This window comes from Passer domesticus, chromosome 3 (genome assembly GCF_036417665.1).
Source record: "Passer domesticus isolate bPasDom1 chromosome 3, bPasDom1.hap1, whole genome shotgun sequence".
Lineage (NCBI taxonomy): Eukaryota > Metazoa > Chordata > Aves > Passeriformes > Passeridae > Passer > Passer domesticus.
Genome location: NC_087476.1, coordinates 109,783,805 through 109,803,445, shown reverse-complemented (window position 1 = coordinate 109,803,445; position 19,641 = coordinate 109,783,805). Strand labels below are relative to the sequence as shown.

The following is a 19,641-nucleotide window of genomic DNA, read 5'->3' as shown; positions in this document are numbered from 1 at the left end:
CAGAGAGGTCCTGCAGAAGCAGATGGGTTGTCACCTCTGCTTGCCATCCATCTGTCTTTGCTCCTTGCTGCAGCAGACTTGAGCATGCGCTCCCTGAACATTCTCTGGCTCTCCAATGCATGTTCTTGGCAGAGACCTGGAGATCTCTGGAGAGTGGTGTTTCTAAAAAAGATGCTTAGAAACATCATTTCCAGCAATTTGAGCACTTCCTTTCACTGACACCTTCAAACCAGCCTTTGCTGTTAGGAGGATAAATCAGGCATTTAGAAATGTGGCAGATGGAGTGGGACACAGCAGTGAGTAGGAAGGCCAATTTTGTGTGCTGGACATCAATATATTTCTCTTTGAGCTCTCTAGGCAGTGCCTCTGTAGCTGTTTCCAAGTACCTGGTGCAGTCTCAGTCCCGATGATCCCGTGGAGGTCTGATTGCATCACAGTTGTCCATCAGCCAGCCGGGGGGCTTGGATGTGAAAGGTATCTTCTCCCCTGGAAAACTGAGAGTACAGAGTGCACCCTGGGGAGGAGGCAGTGTTTGATGGAATGTTTTGGCACACCTGTGAAAAATGGGTAGTGTGTGATTTGCTGTCACTCCCCTGCTTTGAGAGCCTGCAGAGGTAAATGGAGAAACCAAGCTTGTGCCACTTTAGAGCTTCCCCCTGGATATTTGCTCTGTGCTGTGTTTTATGCATGTTTAAACAATAAATCCAGAACACTAATTTGTGAGCATAGCATTTAACAGCTTGGGAGAGAGCTTTCCTGGAAGAAGTATTGACTGGCCAAATTTTGCAGAGCACTGGTTATGTGTAGCAAACACAAAACTATATTTGCACTGGAAACCACCTGCTACATGGGGACTGAAAGTAGTTAGAGGGGCTCGACTTGAATTTAGGAAGCTTGGAAATTGGGAGAGTTGCACATATTTTGCAAACATCTAAGCTGAAAAACAAGTGGCATGTTCTTCTCTTCAAATTCTGCTTCATAGTTGTACTTTTCTTTGTGGAAAATACTCGTTTTCTGGTCACCAGGAATGTACAGGAAAACTTCAATATGTGCACAGAATGACTTCAGCAGCTGGGCTTATTGTGAGAGATGTACAAGGTGCAAACTGTCTCCTCATTCTTCTCAAAGAGGTGCAAACAAAGAAGCCTTCTGGCAGCTGTCAGTTGTCTCACCAGCAGTGCATGCTAATACCAGCATCTCACTTACACTTCTCAGGCAAAAACCAGCTCCTAGCTAGAGTCACTGGAAAATGAAGGACCAGATGTCCCCTGCTGAACTGGCTGTCCCTTAGCATCTTTCCTAGCAAAACCATGACACCAATGAAGCTTTGTTTTGCTGTTACAAGAGTTCACAAGGCAGAGACTCAAAATGCAGATGCAAGGTTGACTGAAATTTGTTTCCCAGTGAAAGCCATGGCCCAGTGACTCTGCTGCTTCCCTGCAAAGGGCCATGGAAGGGCAGTGTGCCAGCCCTGGGGCAGCACTGCCATCAGATAGGCATTAGCACTCTCCAGCTGACACTCCAGCCCCCTTCACCACCATTCCAAGGCCTGGAAAAATTTTGGTTGAAAAGAAAAATAATCCCCCATAAGTACAGAATTATAAAGTGAAAAATAACATGTTCTCTGGATTTGTCTTCTGCTCTTGAGCCCTAGAGTTTGGTGCTTTCCAATTTACTTGGCAACCAGAAGCAAGTTAAAAAACCATAAGAGTGTTGAAAGAGTAATCACATGACTCCAGGAGCTGGGACTTCCAGAAAAACAGAAGTGCAAGTACCATGTGGCACTGTCTGAGAGCCGTGTCCTGCAAACTGGGGATTGTGAGGCTTCCCCAACAGATCTGGCCCTATTCCTCCTTTGATCCATGAGCAGGGTTCCCATAGTTACCAGTGGGAGCACAAGGCAAATCAGATGTAGTGCATGGTTCTGGCTGTGGCCCCTGGTTGTGAAAGTAATTTGGCCTCCTCTGTATCATCTGTTTGCCAGCCTTCAGCAAGGCTGGGTATTCCAGAGAAAATGGCCTTTTTCATTAAAAGTGAGATGTGACTGGCCTCAGCTGCACAAAGCACCATATTTATATTTTATTTATGTCTTCCAGATCAAGAAAGCTGGTGGAACACCTTGCAAAAGCCAGGCCCATTAGGTGAGAGGTTGTGCAATGATTTCTCCTAAAGAAAAATTTTCTTCTCTGTAGGGGGCTCTAAGCTGCTGTCCTTGAGGGTGGTCAGAAATGTTCCCTGACTTCTTGCTGCTTTGACTTTACCAAGCTCTGCTTTGTTTCACCTCCAAGTGGCCTTGCCTGGCGAGGTGTCCCTCCAGCACAGAAGAGCTCTGCCAGAGATGAGTCCTCGAGTCCTGGGGACAGAGGAACATGTTGTCTGCTGTTATCAGTCAATTCTAGGCCACAAGGAGCGATGTGTCTGGAATTTCTACGCTCCTTGGCCTTCCCAAGGCACCTTGCAGAAATCCTGTGTCCTTGCTCCTGGCTGACTTCCCCCCTGGGGCAGCAAAGACAGCAGCAGGGTTCTTTTCCCAGTTTCCTTCCCCACAGTTTGGTCTGCTGTCCAGGGACTCACACTGGTGCACACACAGGTCTTGCTGTTTGGGCACAGACTGCTCCAGTTCTTCTGTTTTTGTCTGAAGATGTATAAACCAAAAATGCTTATCCTCTCTGTGCTGCCTGCTTGAGCAGTACTGAGGCAGAAACCACTGCTGCATGCCCTAAATCTAGGAATTGAAGCCCTGCATGTAAAGAGAATTTACCAAAATAAAAAAAAAAAAAAAAAGGGAAAAGAAACAAGAAACAAGAGAACCAGATGTAACTTCCTGATTGCTTAGTGGTTATGGGGTTGGGGGTTTTGCTGGACACTTTGGAGATATGAAACTCCACCATACGTAAGACTGGATTCTCCCTTCAAATTGCCATGCTCTCACATGCTAATCTGTTTCCATCCTTGAAATTTCAAACATGGCCTGTTTAAAAGCTGTCCTGAGCTGAATGTTTTTATCATGTCTTTCTGGGTTGTGATGATTCTTTAAAATGATTGAAGATGCTTCTTTTCCACCTGCCTCATGGTAAGAAATCCCCAAGTCCCTTAAGGAAATCTGCTCTTATGGGAAGCTGTACCCAGCTTCTCTGAAATCTGTTTTGGTTCTGAGGCTGCCGAAGCAGTTTGCTGGTGTGCAGGCAGCTGTGTGTTTGGTAGGGCAGTATCTTACAGGCCTGATGGGAATACAGGCTTTCCCTTTTCATTCAGCTCCCTTCCACTGCACCTCAGTTGCTCAGAAACTTTCTGTCCCCTGCACCTCAAGATACCAGCGTGGTATTTTGGTAATTGTGCCAGGACTGCTAACAGTACCCGGATTTTATTTGCCATCAGTGGATTCCAGAATTAACAGCCGTATTTGTATGACCAGTGGCATCAGGGAAGCAGGCAACAGCTGAGAAAGAAATAAGAGGGGTGAGAGGTCTCGAAGACATGATTCAAGAGGAAACATTGCAGGAATGCAAACTGACAAGTCAAGAGGAGACGTATATCCTTGCACATCTGAAAGAGTGGATGCTTTCCATTCTTCCTGTTGACATGATAAGAAGTCAGGGGGTTAAACTGTAGGCAGGGACACCGAAGTTTGGCACAAGGAAGAACTTTCTATAGCTTTTTAGGCTTTGGACAAAAATTTGGTGTTGTTGAAGAGTCAGAACTTTGGAAATTAGGCCATGCTGGGAGACCATTGCAAAGTCTAGGTGGTAATACTATCCAATTTCACACAACCTGGGAGCAGACCAACCTTCATTCCAGGCTGGCAGCCAATTGCCTGGGTGGATGAGCCACTTAGCTCATAGGGCACCAGGGAAGAGAGCTGATTGCTGCTCTGAAGCCCATGGTATATCCCACTTGTGTTTTGTCCTGCCAAGGTTTGTTCCAGGCTGTAGTGGTTTAGTAATGGTATTCCCCAATTTAATACTCCCACTAAAGCCACGTGCTGCTCCTACTCCAATTGAAGGCACAAATGGCAAGGATCATGGGCTGAGATGAGAACAATTTACTGGAAACAGCGGAGAGATAACAAAATTAACAGTAACAGCAACAGTATTCACTTTAAAAGTGTACAAAAGAGAGAGAATGATTCACATGCCAATATGTTCATGAGAGAGCCATTTTTTGCACAGGGAGATAGTGATAGAACAATGCTAGTTGTTTTAAACTAAAAGAGAAGATATTTAGATTAGGTGTTAATAAGAAAATCTTTACTGTGAGGGCAATGAGGCACTGGCACAGGTTGCCCACAGAAGCTGTGAATGCCCCATCCTTGGAAGTGTTCCTGGCCATGTTGGATGGGGCTTGGAGCCAGCTGGTCTTGTGGAAGGTGTCCCTACCCATAGCAGGGGGGCTGGAACTGGATGATCTTTAAACTCCCTTCTAACCCAAACCATGCTGTGATTCTATGATTCTATGAAAATAGTATCTTTGGTTAACCCTTACTTTTGGCTGTCTAACAATGTGAAATAAAGGTATGAGAAGCCACCAGAACCTGCAGATTGTAAGAAGAGGGGTGATGTGCATGCAGCTGACCGTGTCTGATCAGTAGCTGCACTGAGTAGACAGCAGCAGGAAAAATGGCAGGAAAGAGAAACATTGCTGATAACAAAGGCAGGGAACCAGCTTAATCACTGGCTTGTCTGGGGGAGAGGGACTGGATAAAGGAGCAGAGCCCAGGAAGAAAAAAAGAGGCAAAACCAAAATATGAGGTAAAGGAAGTGACACAGCCAGGACTGATCTGGGGCCTTTGGTCAGCTGCGTGCTTAATTATGGCAATGTGACAAATGAGAAAATGTGGCGGGTTTAGTGTTTGCCGATCACTACTGCACTTACTAGAATGTACTTACTCACTTCTTATTGTGGGATAGGACTGGGAGAAAGGTAAAAGGTTTAAATTTTTAAAAGGGTATAAAGAAAAAATTATTACTAGTTACTAAGAGAAAGAGTAATAAGAATTAGAACAAAACTTTTAGGACACTTTTCTTCTCCTTACAACTTTTTTTTTTTTTTTTACTAATGACAATGTAAAGAAATGATGCCTAAAATTTCAGTTCGTTTACTACTTTTAGAATAATCTTTCTTCAGTTTGCTTAGGGACAGAAGTCTCTTTTGTTAATGTTATGGAGACTCTTCCACAATAAAACAGGTTTTTTGTGGCTTTTAACTTTCATGAATAGCAGCCACCCAGGAAGATTTGTAATAGTGAAATCCCTCCCATTTTCTATAAGTTTTTCTTACAGCTGTGGGGCTGTGTCAACGTATGGGGTATTGTTTAGTGTTTAAATGTAAAACTTCTCATTATCTATCTCTGAAATAATTTTCATCTTTAGGAACAGAGATTCCTTCTTCTCTTTCTTGGGGTTACAGGACCTTCATTACTCTTCTCTCTTTCTTTGTTCAAACTTCTCATAGGATTACATTTAGTTACATTTAGTTTAATATTTCCTTTCTTTAGCTTGAAGGCATTTGTTTGATATCTATAATTTGAACACTTTTATTTCCTTATAACTTCATGCATTATAGGGAAAAAGAGTCTTCTTCCTATTTTTTACAAGAGGATTTTAACTTAAAACTAAAGGCATTTCTTCATCCTTCTTATCTGGGACTTCTTCTTTACTGACTTCAGTGTTTTTATGTTGTTCTTCTACATGCCTAGATTCTATTATTTTCTCTCACTCAAAACAAGATTGAAGCATGAAAAAATTTAATGTCTTACCCAGGGCTTACAAATAGTCACTTAACCCTAGCCAGGCTCAGTACCTTACAGATCAAAGTTACAACGAAAGAAAAGTAAAAAAGATCTTAGTAACTAAACTAAAACTCAGCAGTAACACACTAAGGAAAGAAACTAATGACTTCTCCTCTCCCTTTACTCAGTGACTAATAAGAAAAATCCAGCAAGTGCCCACAGCAGGGTCTGCCCAGCCTAACCTAACCAAAATGAGGGCTGGGCCAGCCATGTTACTTCTTTACCATCCAGAAAAAAAAAAAAAAGAAAAAAAAAATCACAGGTTTCTTCCATCTTTAGCATGTATTTTTCACAAAAGCATATACAAGTTTTTAGTAGTTCAAACACAAAAACCACAAAAATTTTACATCACTTCCATAAATACCTCCTATACAAAACCAACACAGCAATGTAGGTGTGAGGCTGTACCTGAAGTCAGCCAGGTCACAACCATCTGCCACATCCAGCACACCCCCAGCTCCTCAAAGAGCCTGACTCAGCACAGGGCTTTCCTGCAGATGGCTTTGGGTGGCCAAGACCCTGCTGAAGTGTCTGCACTAGACACTGCCACAAAAGAAGGGACATGCATCGAATGACATCCATGCCAAAGGCAAAAAATGAAGTTACAACTCGGGATGGAGGCAGGGAGCCTGTGCTGGCAAAACTTCAACTTTATTAAGGTTAGAGCCTTCAAACTTGTCTTGCTGTGTGATTTTCTGTAATCTGCGTACATCAAGGCACGTTTCAAGATAACCAGAATGTTTTTCAAAGAGAAGGATGTTAAAATTGCCATGTTCTTATCAACAGGGACAGAAAATGTCTAGAAAACATTGGTAGTGGCACAGCTTGTAATGCCTACAAACTTGTCTTATTTTGTAGCAATCTTCTAGGTCCGTGCCTCAAGGCATGCTCAAAGTAGTCTGCCTGGTTAGTTTTAAGGTAAGAACATTGAAATTAAGGGTAAAAGGCCAAATACTTTTTTAGTTCGTTATTGTAGAGGTACATCTTCAGGCATTTTAACTCCTTAAGGCCGTTTCCAGGTACACTTGAAGATGGTGCACATATAGACAGACTTGTCCTGGCCTCTAAAAATGCAATGACTCTCACCAAATTATGGATCCTCAGGTGGGTCTTTGGTGATTTATTTTGGAGGTTTTAAGAATCTAGAAAGGGTCTGAGTAATTTTTCTAAAATCGTCATTATTTGTCTTGAATCTTAATTAATGACTGATAACTTAACAGACAAACCATTGCCCACTAAGCAGATTTTCAGTGCCAAGCAGCACAAAGATTTCTTTTCTCTTCACGTCCTGCACACACCATTCTCCTTCACATGATCCCCATACACATCTCCATGGTCCTCGTACACACTCACAGCAGAGAACCTTCAATATTAACTATTTTGTCAAGATTAATTTGGACACATGTCACACTTCAGGCGAAGGGTGAGGTTATCAGCAAGGCTCTAAAAACCTCTAAGTGTTGGTTACTCTTGCTCTCAAAACTTCATTTCTGATAACATCAACTCAAGCCAAAGGGCAAGTTATCAAGAAAGATGCTTTGTGGAACATCCTTTTTCTTCAACCAGTGGCTAAGAAAGTAGGATCACAAAATGTTTAAGGTTGAAAAGGCTTCTAGGATCATAACTCCAGTTGTTAACCTAACACACCAAAGTCCACCACTAAGCCATGTCCCTCAGCTGCCACGTCTACAAGTCTTTTCACCTTCTGGAATGGTGATTCCACCATTTCCTAAGTAAATAAACAGGACTCATCCTGATACTGAGGCCTGGGGAACACCCCTAGTGACAAGAGAAACTTTTTAATGTGTTTGCTTTCCAAGCAGTGCTGTGGGCTAAGCCCAGGAGAGAACACGGCAGGAACACAAGGACACTGTGGTGCTGGACCTTGTTGTGTTAAACCTTTGTGTTAAATGCAGCCAGAGAGCAAAGCGAGGACACCTCTCGCAGCTGCATGTCTCTCTTTTTGCAGTATTTTTCTCATGAATTAAGGCTACCAAGGAGATTTGGAAAACATACCAGGATTCCACAAATAATTGGTTCATCAGTAACTTGGAAAAACATGCATAAGAGGTAAATGCTAGAAGTTAAACTTATCTCCTTGGTCAGGATACAGTTTCTGCTCTGTGCATGTGGCTTACATCTGAAAGTTGTCATAGCAGGCATCAGAGCAGCAGTAAACATCACTATTGTGGCCACTCCATAAAAGAGGGGACCTGCTTATCCAGATAAAGACAGGGCAATCCACAACATCTGTCTTGCTGCTGAACTGGGCGTTTTTCCTGGACAGAGAATGCTTTCAGAGCCTTGTTTCAAGTAGCTATGTTCTAGATCTGTGAGTTCATCTTGAAATAATAGTTGGCAGCCCAAAGCGATGTAACGTTTAGCATGCTTTAAAGGACCATATGGAATAAGTTACACTGGAGTAAAACAAACACCAGTCTCTCACATCCAGTATTATTGTTAACAACTTTCTGGGCTGTGTGTATTTTTCAGCAGCAAGGATGACTCACTAAATAACAGGATAATACCATGGATCACTAGCATGTTGTGGTCTGTGGCCACAGGAAGGCTTTACTTTTATTGTGTACATGTTGGCAGTCTCAGCACACCAGCAGCAAATCCAGAAGTTTATTGCTGTGTCTAGGGCAGAAGCATAAGATCTCTGCTTGGAGCCTTTTCCGTAAGCCAAAAAATAACATGGGATCATTCTCCTATCCTGCTTGCCAGGCTGCAGCAAAGCAGCGAGCTGGGAATTAGAGGCTGGGAAAGCAGTTGTCACCTTGGATTTGCTTCCTTGCTCCAGCGTGTGGATGTGGCAAACGCTGGTGCTGGGAGGGGCTCTTTCAAGGAGAGGGGATCCCTGTTCCCACACTAAAGCCTGGATGGGTGGTTGCCTCTTTTGGAAACAGGTGTTAAACCAAGTGGGCTTGGAAAGGCGAAGGGATTGTAGGGCAGGAGATGCCTTCATCCACAAAACCCTAGGCCCCTGCAGAAGCCCTGAGGGTGGTGAGGGATGCCTTAGGTGGACACGCACAACCCATCAGCTGCTTCATGACTCCTCAGGCTTCTCTGCCTGAGGCTGAAACCATGCCCAAGCCACTGTGGGCCTTCATACCTCCACTGAGCTCATGTGCTGGCCCTTGCTTCCTAAGGCTTGTTGAGACAGGAGATCTCCCTGTAGCCTGGGAGACCTCAGTATCTGCAGGGGTTAGTAGCCAGAAGGGGACATGGTTGGGACCCCCTCACATCATTGCCAGGAGCAGGGGGAAGGGAAACTGTCCTGGGCAGAAGGGGTTCCTCCTGATGGAGAAAATGTGGCTGGGGGAGCCATCAGATACTAATGTTATCAAGGGGGTGGTTCTGTGTGAATTTTTTATTTTCTTTATCTCCTCTGACATTCAGTATTATTGCTGTTACTGTTAATTTTCTTATCCCACTGCTGTTTCCAGTAAATTGTTCTTATCTTGACCCGTGATCTTTGCCAACCCGTGCCTCCAGTTGGAGGGGAGAGGGAGCAGCACAGAGTGATTTTAATGGCTGTATTAAACTGGGGAATACCATTCCTAAACCACAACAAGGGAGCATTTCCTGTGCCGTTTCCAAGAGGGACTCAAGGAAACCTTTGCCTGGGGGGACATAGAAAGGCAGCAGTAGTTTTGCAGGCCCCGTTCCTGCACTTTCCATGTTTTGTTATTTTTACAATTTCCTCTGTTTTCCTGCTTTTCTTATATAAGAAGGTAAAAAACTCCAAATTGATGTTCCAGTGAAAGAAGGAACATTTCTCTGGAAGAGCAGGAAATTTTGTGTGGTGGTGTCATGCAGGATTAGTCTGCAACCTCCAGGGCACACTGTGGTCTGTGGGATAACCTGGGAAATACCACAAGGACAAAATTTCTGGTAAAACTCATCTTAAGCAGAGCTTGAGAGCCCTGGGGGACTGATGGCAAGAAAATGATTTTATATACCATTCAGTGCACTTTATTCCCATGGGGAGCAGAGCAACCCAAGTGCTGAATCTCCTGCCTGGCAGAGGAAAATCTATACCTTAACAGCTCCCTGTAGCAGAAGTTGTTCCTGAGCATTCACCCTTTTTGGTTATTTAGAGATAAGCCATTAATCATTGTTAAGCTGAGTGGAATCCAAACTGGTCTTCCCATTGTACCTTTACCTAATACATTTTGCAGAATACCAATTATGTTAGCACTTTCCTTCTCCTATGCCCACCTTTCTCCATAAATAAACTGATGTGGAATTCTCCAGAGTGAAATCTTCTCTTCTCTTCTCTTCTCTTCTCTTCTCTTCTCTTCTCTTCTCTTCTCTTCTCTTCTCTTCTCTTCTCTTCTCTTCTCTTCTCTTCTCTTCTCTTCTCTTCTCTTCTCTTCTCTTCTCTTCTCTTCTCTTCTCTTCTCTTCTCTTCTCTTCTCTTCTCTTCTCTTCTCTCTCTCTCCTTTTCCCTCTCCCTCTCCCTCTCCCTCTCCCTCTCCCTCTCCCTCTCCCTCTCCCTCTCCCTCTCCCTCTCCCTCTCCCTCTCCTCTCGCTCATCTCTGGAAAAGACTCAGCTAGAGACATTACAAATGGAAACCTGCATTTTATGATAGCAAAGTCAGAGTTCAACATTCCAAGGATTTGAGAAAGATCCTAAAAACAAACATCCCAAACTCAGGAGGAAGTTCAGCATTAAATATAAGAGAAATCCAAATATATTGAAGAATGGAAATCAAAATAACTTAAGCTTTGCCCTGCAGTGACCCCATGCAATAAGAATACATTTATGATTAGATAACAGTGATGGCTGAGCCCTAAATAGGAATAAACTGAGTTTTGAAGACCTCCAGGTTTACTGCATTGTTGCTGTTTTTCCCCTATATGCTGCCAGGATAATAGTGAGTTCCCCAAAGGATCAACTCCAGAATGAATGTCCACTCGTAAATTCCCTGCTTTACTTGTAAATTGTCAGAAAACACCACCACTACTTAAAGCTGTCATGTTGTTTCCTCTTCCTGTAAGAATAGGAAGATTATGTTTTTACAAGAAAACCAAAGAAGAGGGCTGGACATTTTCAGATTTTTTTTAAAGAGGCCTCAAATCCTGGGCCAAATCAGATTTCAATTGGCAAATGGATCTGCAGGTTTCTAGGCTGGGAGCAGGCAGAGCCATTGCAAAAAGCCCATTTTGCTAGGACATGGGCAGTAATGTGTATCTGGCCAGAGAAGTGGATCAGTCTGTCAGCGTGTCCTCAGAATGTGCTCCAATCTTCCTAGAGAAAAGACAGAGATGGTGTCCAAACACCATCCTTCCCTAAAAACATTGAGGTGACTGGAGGAGGAGAATGTGCAGTGGGCTTACTTTGAGTCAGAGCCAGTTTGTAAAATCCTTACTGAGTGAATTCAGGGTGTAGCTCTCCTTGCTGATTTCTTTTTGGGGATGCTCTCTTCTTGGGCACACTGTAAACCACAAAGGTGATTTTGCCTTCTCACATGAAAGTCTGAATTCAGGGACTAACTGTGGATGCCTGTTGCAAAGACTTTCTCCAGATGTGTTGTCTGACACCCAGGTGTGTTTGGCTTTTTTTTTTTAAAAGTCACTAAGGTTCGGGAGCACAAGCCACCAGTGCATCTAGAAATCCTGTGTGCTTTGGCTCCTTTCATGAGGCACAGGACATATTTCTGCTCCCTCCAGCTGCCACCGGGGCGAGGACAGCTTTACCCTTGCCAGAGGCCGGCAGGAATAGGCACAGAGCTCAGCTTTGCCCTTCATCCTTCACTCCCGGTGTGTGTGCTGCCCCGAGTGAGCTCGGCAGCCTTGCTGAGGCTGATGGTGAGAAAGAGCAGAGCTCCCCCTTCCCCCTCTCCTGCCTGCACTCTGGCAGAGAATGGAGCGTGGGAGGACCTCGCGGCGGATGCTCGGAGACTGCAGCGCTCATAATGACTAGTCACTTATAAAAGATGTTAGTGATACTATCACTGATGCTTCGTGGGGCTCTTTGTATTCACGGCTGGGGTCTCTCAGCCAGATCCCATCCGCTGCACACGAGGGGCTGAACAAATCCCAGCGGGCCCCCTGGTTAATCAATATTAGTAAATCAGTAAATATTAACAACAGCCAGCACACCGATAGTAGCAATAAATATTAGTGATAATGCTAATGCCTGAAAATGCTCCTGATAGAGGAGTGGGGCACAAAGGGCAGCCTGCCTTGGGGCTAGCAACCAAGAGATGACTCACGCCACCAGGGCTTTGTCTATCAGGCCTCACTGCCCCGGGCCCTGGACCAAATGGAAAGAGCAAATCAAATAAGTCCCAGCTCTTCCAGCTCCATCCTGCCATCCTCTTCCTGGCCTGCCCAGCACAGCTGTGGGTAACGCCCTGCTCAGGGGGCACACACCAATCAGCTGGTCTTTGTGTCTCTTGGGGAAAGGAAAGCTCACAACCTGGGGAAGGGGAGGGTGGGGAGAAAAAGGAAAAATGGAGGAAGAATTGTTATATATCAGCAGGTTCACAACAAGCTATGAACCAGAACCATATTCAGTAGGAAATGGAAGCAATCTGAGTAAGAGCGAAATGCAGAAATGTTATTTCATAACATTAGCAGCTAAAAGGTTTATTGGTTAGTGACGCACTAGCAATTTAAAAGCTATCTATTGACCCCAATTATTTAAAGATTGATTTCTGTGTTAGCATTCCTGTAGGCAGGTGGCATGTGTTTAAAAGGTACCTCTCAAAGGAATCAAAGTTTGCCTAGCACAAAGGAAACCAGACAAAGACAAGATGTGTATTTTCACAGTGAGGGTGAAAGCTGAGAAAAGTGGGAATATCTGTGGAGATGCTGGCCAAATAAGGGAAGATGAGGGCATTGGCCCTTTCAACTGCAAACTCTACTATGGGGTTACAAGCAAACACTTCCATTATGTTCTTCTTATGTAAGGACAAGGGAAGACATTTTCATTCATGAATGGAAATGTTTATGACATTTGTGGTCGAGTGATTTCCCTTTGCGATCATCCTTCATATTTCTGGAAATCTCCTACAATTTCAATCATACTCCTGATATTATTTTCAGTTCTTTCTGTATAATTTCACTTCACCTGCTCTGATGTTTTTTTCCCAGTCTATTAACCACCTGAAAAATGACAATGCTTTAACTAGGACTTTGCAGTGGGACTATGAATACAATATTATAACACCTGGAAACACATGAAACAACCCAAAGCTACTCAGTAGCATTTAAAGAAAAACCTCACATTTAACTGTACCACCATATAGCAACCAGATTTTAAGCCAAGGCTATAAAAAGCTTTTTTGTGTTCTTTTTAACAAAACACTTGGTGAAGAAAGCCTCTCTGCCAAGGCTATACTCTGTTTTTGTGACAGTGCCCAATTCCCAGAGCTGACACATTTCTCTGCTAGTTTGAAGGAGACCTATTACTTCAGTACTTTGGAAATATTCACAACAGCACACAGCTGTTTTCGCTGGAGCTGACTTTCACAACACTGTAATGGCAGTTAAAACTGTACCAAAAATCCTTGCACAGGATGTAATCAACCTCAAATCCACAGAGAAACATTGGGAAACTGCCTTTAAGTGCCAAGAAAAACAACAGTCGTTTACAACAAGCTCTTCCTAATGTCCAGTCAGCTCAACCCAAGTGAAACATGTTTCTCAAAACGAAAGTAGTGCAGGGAAGAAAAAGCCCTTGACATTTGAAATGAATTTTTCTGAATAGAAACACAGAGAGACTCTGACACTGGCAACCACCACTGATCCTTCCTGCCCACTGAAGCTCTCTCATCACCCAGTCTGTGAATCCACTTCTTGAGTGATAAAACTCTTGTTTTCCAACATTTTTTCTCTTTCCTCCTTCAGACACTTGGAAAGTTCCTGTCGCTCCAGCGGCAAAGCTGTTTTATGTCAAGTTTCCTACTCAGAGAGCTTAACCATTATCCAGCTCTTGGAGCCATCCCATTGCCCCTGATTTACGGCTTTTCCCAGGATGTCAGTCCAACCGAATCCCCAGGTGTTCCCAAGAAATGCCTGAGTCGTTCTTCACTTACCCCAGCCAAGGCTCAGCAGTTGTGGGTCATGCAGAATGGAAAAAAGCCCTCATATGATAGTGTCTCTATATTTACCAGAAAGAAAGGAGCCGGGGTGCTTGTCCTTTAAGTGTCTCTAAAGATGGTTTGCATAGCTGGATCTCAGCTTATCTATGCTTTTCTGCTTTCGCTTCCATACATGGATCTGTTCCCAACAGTAACTCCAAGCTGTCGAAAAGAAGCTATCTGGCAGCTTTCAGCTTCATCTGACACGTAAATGAGCGCGAATAAATAATTACATTTTCTGCCGTCTCTCCTTTTTTTTTTTATTTGCACCTCAGGACACCTTTTCTTTTTTTCCTTTTCCCTAGATTAACATTTTGCTATTTTTCCCAAAGTTATTCCTAGGGGAAAGCAAACAGAAATGACCCAGGCAGATTTTTCTCTCCCCTTCCCGCAGGCTCACATAATTTTATTCTCATAAATATCTTTTTTTTTTTTTTTTTTTTCCATTTGCTTTGCTTATAGGTCAGAGTTTTGCATGTTTGCTACTTGGAATCATGTCAAAGCAATATACATCATGTCTGTAGCAAAGGAAGGTTAAAAGTCAAATTTTTGGAGAGAGAGAATACAGCTGAGCCACGTGACTGCTCCCAGATTAGCAGCAGTAGCAGGAGTAAGCATTCCTCTGATATTACAGTAGCCACCGTGGGACATGCCTGAAACTCTGAAGAGAGAAGCTGCAGTTTGGAAGCTTCCTGCAGGTCTATTTATGAATAAATCACTCCTTGCTCTTTTCCCTATCTTTCTAGGTACTTTTCTGCTTCCTCGATTTCAGTTTCAGAAAGGGCTGATAAAGAACAAAAATGGGAGGGAGCCTTGTGGTACAGGTCAGGAAAGAAGTCATATAATTATTACCCTTAACTCTGCCCTTTGTAATCTTTGCTGTGCAAATGAAAACGTTAAGGGCTCCAGTGAAAGGGAAACACTAAATAGATGTCTTTATTATTGTTTGTTATAGTGGCAGCTGGGAGTAGAAGAGATATTAGTGAGCTAATCAATTGCTTCATACTGGGCTCTCTGAATGAAAGAAAACTGGTAAAAGTCATATTCAGACAGACTTAAGATATCTAAGGCTGAATGCAAGTGTGCCTATTCAGGCACTTGCATGGAAAATGGCATCCTCAAATATGGTGGCTTTGATTTGTTGCAGAAGATAGAAATTCCTTCTATATTCCCACACACCAATGACCTTGACTGTCTGAGATTTTTCCTAAACATCTGTTGAACACCAGGCAGAAGAAAAGTTTTCAAAAGAGCTCACCAGCTCCACCTTTACAATTAATGATAAACTACATTTTCTACGTTAACAAATTGCCCAATTAGAAATGCCTCTTCAAGTGGCACATTTGACTCCTGCTGCTTGCTGTCTAAGAGACCGGAGGGAATGTGCACGGGAGTGTGTGCATGAATGGGGATCTGGGGAGATCCCCAGCATCCAGAGCAGGCAGCCTCCCTGGGAGCACATCCCAGAGCAAGCTGAAGGCCTATGGAAGCATGCAAGAGGCAGCAAAAGGATTATTTTGGGAAAGATAAGTAGTTACAAAGGGGACCCTCCAGTTTTCAGTACATTTTCCAAGTGGCTGTATTGTGTACAGTCCCCTGTTGTCTGGGGTTGTGCAGGGATGAGAATGAGAATGGGATGAGAAAAAATCCTTCTGGAAATTTGCCCTAGAGTTTCTCCAGCCTTTCAAGAGTAGGAGCCAAGCTCATCCTAGGAAGGTGCTTGAACAGGAATATCACCATTTCATGTTAGACACACCTGGTGACTCAGGAGGTCTATGCTCTAATGCAAATGAGAACATGATTCAGCAAAGTGTTTAAATTCCTGCTTAATTTTAAATATTGAGTAATGCATCTGATTCCTCTGGGGTTATTCATGTAATTTTCATTCTATGCTTTGCTATGTTGCCCACATATGGACATGAAGCTGCCATGAAGCAGCACAAAAAATAAACAAGATTTGGCACTCACACATGAGTGTATTTGCATCTCACAAATGTCTTGAATTTAGGTATTGCTCTGAGGAGGTCTAAGGGCCAGTAAAAATGGGCTAAGATGAGAAAAACCCCAGTTCATTGCATGTGTCCTCCTTTCCATGAGGGAAATGTTGAAAACCACTGGTGTCTGTGGTTTTCAGTGCCAAAGAAAAACCTAGGTGGCTTTGAGAATAACATGACAAAGCTGCACTCAGAATTTCAGTCGCTACAAGAACAAGGGAGTAGGCTGTTTTCTGGCTTTGATCTGCCTTTTGGCACAGTGGCCATGTCACCCTCTAGATGGGTGACACCACCCCCTTTAAACCCTGCTCCCCACAGAGAGTGGCCAAAGAGCTTCTCAGATTTTCCGTCGAGAGGTTTTTCCATTCTTCCCTGCTGGGAGAGGTGAGGTTTGTATCAGGGCGGTGATAAGGTGAAAGGCATTTTCCTAAAGCAAAAGAAAGAGCAGGCAGCAGTGTTGCCAAGCACCGAGAGGGCCTCAGGGAGATGGAAATAAAGCACCTTTGACCTTTGTGCCCACTGACTTCTCTCTTCCTCCCCGAAACAAGCAGAGCAGGAGGATAAAGTCCACCTTTGGTAGTGAGCATGCAGGGGACATCAGCAGCTCTGCCAGGCTTGGCACCAGCTGGACTTGCAGGAGTGCTGGTGGATGCAGAGCTGGCTCAGGACCTGTGTCTGTGCCAGGGGAGGGTGGTGGGGCTTCATCTGCTGAAGCCTGGCCCCCCTGGAGATCTCCCCAACATCCGAGTCCCATCCCAAAGCCATACACCTTCCTGGGGAAAATCCTCCCCAGGCTCTCCCACGGCATTTAGATGCCAATTCTCCAGGATTGTGCTCCAGGAGGCTGAGCTTTTTTGTGCTATTTGTCCTCTCTGCCTGCTGCTATCAACACTGCAGCCACAAAATGGAACCAGGCCTTGGTCTCCAGAAACACGTGTGCTCTTCCCCATGCTGTGTGCTGCAGTTTCGAGCCACCAAAGAGGTGCTGAAGTGTCTTTTATGAATATCAATGTGGATTTCGTAAGAGTGGTTTAAATATAGCTGCCTGCTTTCCTGGGAGACCCTGTAGCTGTATTCTCACTGCAGCAAAAGCTGCACCATCTGCCCAGCATTCGCAGCCGCTTCCCAAAGACCGCCAGGGACTTGTCACTCTGCATTTGGCTTGCACAGGGTTCCAAAATGAAGGCTTTCTGGGGGAAAAGGATGGATGGGCAGGATTCAGCACATTCAGATGTGTAGCTCAGGTGTGTTTATGTAGAATTATGCGCTGGGAAATCTGGACACAGCTCTGAGCAACCTGATCTAACGTGGAAGCCAGCCCAGCTCTGAGCAGGGGCTGGACCTCCAGAGGTCCCTCACAACCTTAAGTATCCTGGGGTTCAGTGAGAAATTCAGTTTAGGATATAACCATAGGGTAGAGGAATAGCAAGGAAACCTGAACTCCTAAGGCACCTGTGACATTTTCTGTCTTCCTCTTGTTTCTTGTGGCTACCTTCAAGCTCTCTGAGTGTGGTTCAGCTCTTGTTCCACATCCATGGCTTGTCTCCAGTGTTGCTTGAACCTTACTGCTCTGCAAGTGAAAATCCACTACTTCCCTTTTTTTTTTTTTTTTTTTAAGCAAAGTGATTAAAATGCAGTTGGGCCTGTGCCCAGGTAAAGCACAAGAAAGTCAGGCAGTCGTTCTTTCCTTGTGTTAAGTATGTAAAGTTTTGCAAGCCAATAAGACTTTTTCTGTTTAGGGTAAGCAAATATGCCTTGAACCTGGGGAGTGTCCAATTCTTAGTGATTGTTTATTTCACCAAGGCATAAATTACTGTGCCTTCAGGACAAAGCTAATAGAAAAAATGCTAATTAGTGCTGGTCAAAAATTTTCCAGTGGAACATTTTTCTGTCAGAAACTCTCCTGATTAGTCAAAGTTGAAATGTTCCAGAAGAACATGTTGATTTTGCTGAGCCTCAAATGCCACGGGGTGAGCTGAGGTGGGGTGGGAGTAAGGAAAGAGGGAATCCATCAAAAGCCTCTTGCTGATTCCCTGACAATTCATCTGCTTGGCTGCCAGCCTTGTGGCACTGCTAAGGATCAGAGTTTGGGGCAATCTGCCATGCAGAAAATGTGCTGATGAACAAGTTGTGAAAATTCCTGTTTCCTGGATGGGAGTTGTAAATACAGAAGTCAGGGAGTCTGTCTCATCTCCCCAGCTCCCTTCCACTGGACACCAGCCTGGGAACGTGCAAGCAGAATGGCATATCAGCATTCCCAGATGAGATACTTCAGGCAGCTGAGTCAGACCTTCTCCTCAGCTTATAAAAAAGAAAACGTTAATATTGTTCAGGGGTTTCTGCTGGGAGAAAAGGACGAGCTGCTCTGATAGTATCTGTGTTCATTTGAACTCAGGCTTCTGCAGGTGCAGCTTTTCCAACTGTGACATGCCAAATCCGTGTGCAGTGCTTTTTTGTATCTCACACTGCCTTGCCTTCTGACAGAGCTGCCTCTGCAGGGGGAGAGATGAGGATCACAGCGCTGTGATATTCGTGAATTCAGAGACAGCCACGTGGGCTTCAATTGGCATGTAACTTTGGGAGCTCTATGGCCAAACAAGGACTGAAAAGCCCACGAGCATGGCTCTGGTGGTACCAGCTCACTCCAGACCCGCACTGCTGGCCTTGGGGACCAGACATGCCACCAGCAGCATGTTTGGATGGTGCCTGCACCAGTCTATGTTTGCTCCTGGCTCTGCTTGTGCCTGCTCACTCCTTGGCTTCAGTCCTGCTGAAACCAGCCCAGATCTTTGGCCTTCCCCATTTCCCTCTTCCAAAGAACACCCCTGGGGCTGGGCAGCTCCTGAGGGTGGTGGGCATGACCCTTCCATTGGGTAGGACCACCTCTTCACAGCCCAGAGCTGGCAGAGCCTGGCTCGAATGCTGATCAGAATATTGCAGGAACCAGGACTTAGGATACTCTGAATTGCTAAGCATTAATATTTGATGCATTTCAATATTTAAAGAGCTAAGATAATTTAAGAAACACTGTCACTTTTAAAAATTATTTGTAGGCAACTTATAATGGAGCAAATCCACTTGGAATGAGCAATATTTTGGCTAGGGGAGATGTATGGCTCAGACAGCTGCCTACATTTATTTAAAACATCAGAGAAATGACAATTTTGAAATTCTCTGTTAGAAACCTCAGGTCTCAACAGGCCAGAATCCCAGCCAGCAGAAGCAAGCAGAGGATCCAGACAATGTTTTAACACTGAATGTGCTCAACAATTTTGTTGAAAGTTTTGCCTTTGGAAAAAAAAGTAAAGGAGACAGAGGGTTTCCCTGAGAGTTTTATTTCAGCGAAAATATTTGGGTTGTCATCTGAAGCTTGAAAACCGCAGCTGGAAAAAAAATGAACTGCTGGTTACCAAGCAAGGAGAAAAAAATCCTCCTGTCTTTTTCCTTTATTTTTATTGCAATTTTATTTTTAATCTGTTTGCCTAGAACAGCCTGTCATGAGGGGTTGCAACCATTTACACCTGATCAGGTGCTGATAGCCCCGTGCTCTGCCTGATAAAAGCCCTCTGAGGCTGCAGGGAGCTGCCGGTGACAGGCGCATCATCTCTCTTCCATATCACATAGCTGAGCACAGGGCAGGGGACGGTGGCACCATTCATACGCCATTGAACCGAGCTGCTTTATGTAACACAATCTGCTTCAAAAGAGCCCAACGCACCACGGAAACTATGCGAGGCAAGCCAAGAAACCCTGGTACAATAGC

The 19,641-nt window shown here is 44.2% G+C and overlaps 1 long non-coding RNA gene across 1 annotated transcript in view; it reads left to right on the top strand.

Moving 5' to 3' along the window:
* Positions 1-14,423: 14,423 nt before the first annotated feature.
* LOC135298236 (uncharacterized) overlaps positions 14,424-19,641 on the top strand; it is a 75,154-nt gene continuing 69,936 nt past the window's right edge. The window contains exon 1 of the long non-coding RNA XR_010360253.1: positions 14,424-14,582. This is a non-coding gene — a long non-coding RNA (uncharacterized LOC135298236). The remainder of the gene's footprint in view (positions 14,583-19,641) is intronic.